The following is a 6000-nucleotide window of genomic DNA, read 5'->3' on the forward strand; positions in this document are numbered from 1 at the left end:
TTTGTGTGCCTTGTTCTTCATACTGTAAAATAGCTTAGTTGGTAGTGTATGCATTGCATTATTATGGTCTCTCTCTCATTTCCACTACCCAAGGCTCACAAACCATCCAAACACCAGTGTCCACGAGCCGATTTCACAAGGAGATACAAATTGATCTTAAAGTCCCTGCAAATCAATTGTAGTTGCTTAAAGACACTGGACACTATTGATAGTTGTCAAAGACCACTCTTCTCACCTCTTGTATCTCAACATGAACCTGTGAAAATTTGAGCTCAATTGGTTGTCAAAGTTGCGAGATAATAAGGAAACAAAAAACACTCTTGTCATACGAAATACAATGCTTGATTTCGAGACCTCAAAATCTAGTTCTGAGGTCTCGAAATCAAATTTGTGACAAATTACTTCTTTCTTGAAAACTATGTTACTTCAGAGGGAGCTGTTTCTCACAATGTCTTATACTATCAACAGCTCCCCATTACTCGTTACCAAGTAAGGTTTTATGCTAATAATTATTTTGAGTAATTACCATTGTGTCCACTGCCTTCAAATAAAGTGTGATGTCACAATGTAAATCACTATGGTGATACTGACAATTTGTCTTACGATGGATTTTATTGCTTTGTGAAATCGAGCCCTGTCTATATAAACAGTCAGTCTCCTGATGACTCTCTATTATATATAGTAGGTTCACATTAATAGGCTATCTGAAGTTTAATCATGAGAAGTCCCCTCAATAAGCTATTAAAGGCTCTGGACAATTGGTTATTACTCAAAATAATTGTTAGCATAAAAACCTATTTTTTTTATGAGGAACGGAGAGCTGTTGAGTGTTGATAGTACAAAACATTGTGTGAAATGGCTCCCTCTGAAATAACTTAGTTTTCGAGAATTTGAATTAACTTCCCACTAAAATAATTTAATTTAATCTGAGACCTCTGTCAAAGAAGCACTTTGGTGGCTTTAATCAATTATATATCTGATATTTTTAGCAACAGAAATCATTACCACAGAACTTGAATAACATGGATGCCACGTAGGTCATGGTATCTGTTGTCTTGGCCTTGGTGCCCCTTCACTTCATTAGACTATTTTCCAATGGAAGTGCCCTTTGCAAAATGAGAATAGCCGTGCCCTCTTTTAATGATGAATAGCACTAGCCAGACCTGGACTCACTGGAGTTTCTAGTTGTTAATGGATTATTGGACTTGGACACAAGTCTGAAAGCTAAATCAAATCAGTACCAATCCGATAAAAGACCCAGTCAAATAGGCCCCTTATATCTTTTTTGTCAAAGAAATAGCATTCAAAGACGGATAAATCAAGCATTTTAATTGCTGAAAATAATTTCTTTTTGTTCTTTTGCACAAATCATTACAGGCCTAGGACTACACAGGCGCCAGCCGTGATAAAATAAACAAACTTTACAATGATGGCAGCTTATATTATGCTCGATTGTTGATTTGGTGTTTTCACAAACAGAAGAAGGAATTTATTGTTTTGTTTTTATATACCTCTTGCGTGTGACGTCACACGCTCAAAAGGTGCCCTCACTCAGGTCAAAAAGCGCCCTCACTGGGGTCAAAGGAGGCAAATGATTGGACGAAGACGAAAGCTGTTCTTTGTGCATAAAAATGTACGCGTGAGCTCAGCCGCCCCTGTAGCGTCTTGCCTAATGCAAGGGTCTATTGTGAGTTGAAGTGATCCGGAATAATAAGGCCTACACTATAGGCTATTATGTCTCATGTATAGAATCCTCTATTCTGATCGGTTACAAATGGAGTCATGGAAATAGCTATGCCCCCTTTTTCTATCAATATGACGTCATAGTGACTATGCCCGGGGCATTTGTTTGTTTTGTTCGTTTTCTGTCTGTCCGTAGGTACGGGAACAAAAGCCTTGCTTCACCCTATGCCTTGATGTTGTCCTGTTTGTCATTATTTACTCAACTTCGGTGTAAATTGTTATTGTCTTTACTTCATCTGTGGTTTGCCATTATTTATTCATTACCATGTATATTAACTTTAATGATGTACACAAATGTAACTTTATGGCAACATTGAAATAAATGTATTGAAATGATAGTCAATTGACTAAAATAACACAACTATGATGAAAATAATGCAACTATGATGTATAATGTACGACTAGCGTTCCGTGTCACAGGCGCGACCTTTCTTCGCACAGACGACCTTTCACCATATTATAGTCAGTCAGAGTGTTGTTGATTAGAAGAATCTTTATTCGGTATATCGGCCCTAAAAGAAATATTGACTGCTTAATAATCGGGGAACAGTTAAAATTATAGGCCCTCGATGATGTCAAAACCATGGCTATGCCCTCAGCCTTGGGCATAGTCATGGTTTTGACAACACCTTGGGCCTATAATTTTAACTGTGCCCCTCATAGCAGTCAATATTTCCATACTATAAAAAACTATCCTTTAACATTAAACCATGCCTCAATGTTAAATGTGAGTTGTTGTCATTGTTGTCATTGCTGTCATTGCTGTCATTGTTGTCTAATTGTTGTCATCCAGTAACTGGGGCCCTGTACTCCTTTTTTCAAAATGTTGTCATTATCGGTCAGACTGGTACGACCGAAATTTACAAAATTTTGAAAAAAAGGACTAGGCTACAGCACCCAAGTTAGTGGGTCTAGTTGTCATGCTTATAATATTCATGTACTTTGGTAAACGATTTTATAGGTATTCTACTTACCGTGTTTAATTTCAATATTTATTAAGTTATACTTTTAACTACTCTTTTATGATGTTAAAAATGAAACTCAATTCAGCCTCCAAGTCTGTCAAGCTTTTATTTCTAAAATAGCCTAAAAACCACTACTACAGTACAATGAATAATAAAATACATCACAGTATACATTGGGTGCGTTCGTTTAGCTTCCCTGGGTGTGGCGGGGTTTTTGTCCAGGACGAACGTGGGTAATTATCTGCACACGTTCGTCCTGGAAAAAAAAACCACACACACCGGGGTCGACCCAGGGAAGCTAAACGAACGCACCCACTGTAGGTGAGACAAACGATGTTTATTTAATAATGGCAATGGTAGCATTAGTAATACTACAGCCGTCGATTTCACCAAACTCATCATAACTTAGGCTTAATCCTACTACTACTAGTACTAGTAGTAGTACTAACTACTAGTACCTAGGACTTAGGACGATACTTTATAATACTTTATGATACTTTATGATGCGTTAGGTAGGAAACATTAAACCCATCCTAAGGGACAGGTTACTCGTTCTAGTCCGTGAAAGGATTAATCCTAGCGTTTCGTGAAACCGGCTGCAGTGCAACTATAGACAGTAAATCACTTAGCACTCACATTTTCGTACGAAAATGCAAATGTCAAAATTGATATAACACCGCTGAGTACAGACAGGGGAGAGCCCCACCCATCCAGCCGGGTCTGTACTGCTAGCTGTTAGTGTTAGTTAGGCCTATAAATGCTGAAGGCCGAATACAACTTAAAATGTACACACAAATTTCTAATCTATGGCAACAAGAGTAGATTAACCACCAATACAATGACCTATGGTTGCCCTTTTGATCATGATCAAATCAACAAAGATTTGATGGCAGGTACTGGACCGAACCTCAACTGACGAACTGACTACACAAGTTCAACAACTTGCAAAGTCGAAAGCGATATTCTAATCATTGTTTTCCCGTTGCAGAGCTCAAATTCCCGTCAGACATTCTCGACAACTCAACACCAATCTAGACAATTATACACACAAGTAAATTACTCAAAATACCTTATAGTTTCACGCCACATAGCAACATAATTCCAGAAAGTTTAGACAGCAACGGTTGGAGCATGCAGGTAGAAGTTTGACATCATTTTGGTATGGACCAAAGATCATTTTTAGCACCGTCCGTGTGGTGTTTGTCTGGATCATGTATGCATTGACACAGACCACCGTGCTTCATGACACCTACATCCGTAAAGCCCAAAATAGCCCAATCGAGCCCAAATCACCACAGTAACTGTCAACATGGCCCAAATTGTCATAAAGTTGTTTTAAACAGGAAATACTGCTTTGAAAATGTATTTCCTTGTCAAAAATTGAGTGAGACACAAGTCACAATAATGTGTACTGGCACTTGTGTAATTTTCGACGATAACCTGTTTCTTCTAAGCGATACTATTCCATTCTTAGCAAGTTTGTGTTCTTTCAGCATTGAAATAAACAGTGTTGTTGAGCAAAAAGTACTGCTTGACAATAATTTTCCCTGATCCTGACAATGTAAACTGTCCCCTAAAACCACTTTCTAAGAGATTTGTTTTATTTGTGTTGTGGATGTTGGACTTCATTTCAACTATTTAAATATTCCTCGTGTGTGTAAAACTGTCTCTCTCCTCTTTACATTTAGTGTAACCAAAAGAAATTAACCCTTCTAAAAAAGTACAGAGGATAATGTTGCCTAAACGTGAGTTAAAGTGGTGGTATAAGCTGCGGAAAATTTGCCAAAACTACAGGTATAAGTAGATTTGCCCTTTTTAGAGAGAAACATATTATCAATTATCTCACCAGTTAGAAAATCATTATAAAGGCGCTGTGCCTCACTCTATCTTTCGAAAGTTAAAGGCATGACTGCCCAAGCTAACCTTGTTCTACCGTTGGCGGCGTGATTTCATTCTTGTTGGGGGATAGCCTGAACGTCTGACGTCATTCTTCACCCGCTGCGCAGCTGCACCTACAAACTAAACAGGATTTGAAACCAGTGCTGATAGTATAGTCAGATGGTCCGCACTCGTTCTGGGTATAGGAGTTGGTTCTGAAGGCCTTGACTCAATAAAACCACGGCCGGGAATAATTTCCTAAAGTTTACATAATAGGATTTGAGGCATTGCATGGTGAGGTATTATTTGGTTTGTGGTAACACCATGTGTGTATCTACTTGCCAGGTAGAGTTCGTTCTTAGAGAAATCTACTCCGCGGCAGTAGAATTAAGCAAGACAGTTCTCTAAGAACAAACTCTACCTGGCAAGTAGATACACACAACCGCAAATCAAATTTACATTTTTGTTTTATTGTGTATAGTCTACGCACCATTACACTTGTCTGACGAACCTCGTCAGCCATTCAAACAAAATGTAATTAAAAAGATAATATTTTTTATTTTTAAGGTGTATGCCACTCGTTGACGTCTCAGCTCTAAATTATGCCCCCCCCCCCCCCCAACCACCCCTCCCTGACTCCAGCTAATCTTACCGGCGCGGTGGCGGCGTGAACTACTTCTAACAGCGCCCTCTTGTGAATCATTCAGTCCATCAATGATTAACGGACCATTTTAAAAGCTTAGCATTAAAGTTATTATAAAATAATCAGCTACATTTTTATAGTTAAACAAAAAAATTTGAGTAAGAAACAACTGAAAACAAGCTTTTTGAAATGTCCAACTGTTTTTATTTTCTAAGTGGACAGTTACCAACTTACTCTCTCACTCTTAAATTAAAAATTCACATAATAGTAAATGATATTAATAGTAAAAGTTGATATAGCACCGGCACAAAAATGACCCATGGCGTTTACGGAGAAACATTTAGAAACAAAATCTGTGTAGATAAACACAAAGTAATTATCATAATTAACAACAAGGTACATAATTATGTTTAAAACCAGCAAAATAAATACAAGCGAAAAATGACAAGCAATTATTAGAAACATGCTACTCCTCCTGTTTTTCCCCCTCCCCCTCCCCCCTAATTGTGTTTTGATGAGTGGAATGTCAATAAACAGTTAACTAAGGTTTAAACAAATCAGTTCTTATGTTATTTACAAATTTAAGAGTATACCCCAACCCGAGAGGGCGCTGTTCGTGACGTCAATCGAGGCAGACTTTGCCTGTAACGCGTAGAGTAAACACAATTGCAAAGTACATGTACGGACCAACCGTGAGTTTGTACGTTTCAAAAAAAAAATTGTGTTTTTTTCCCCGGCAATGCCGACCAGGTGTATTGCAGCTGCTGAATG

General features: G+C 38.1%; 1 protein-coding gene across 1 annotated transcript in view; it reads right to left on the bottom strand.

The window, feature by feature from the left end:
- The window catches only part of LOC117299613 (chaoptin-like), a 66142-nt gene extending 62237 nt beyond the window's left edge, over nt 1–3905 (bottom strand). Inside the window, exon 1 of the mRNA XM_033783161.1 lies at nt 3778–3905. The gene's annotated coding sequence lies outside the window, so the exon portion shown is untranslated. The remainder of the gene's footprint in view (nt 1–3777) is intronic.
- Nucleotides 3906–6000: the final 2095 nt, after the last annotated feature.

Source organism: Asterias rubens, chromosome 14 (genome assembly GCF_902459465.1).
Source record: "Asterias rubens chromosome 14, eAstRub1.3, whole genome shotgun sequence".
In the NCBI taxonomy this organism is placed as follows: domain Eukaryota; kingdom Metazoa; phylum Echinodermata; class Asteroidea; order Forcipulatida; family Asteriidae; genus Asterias; species Asterias rubens.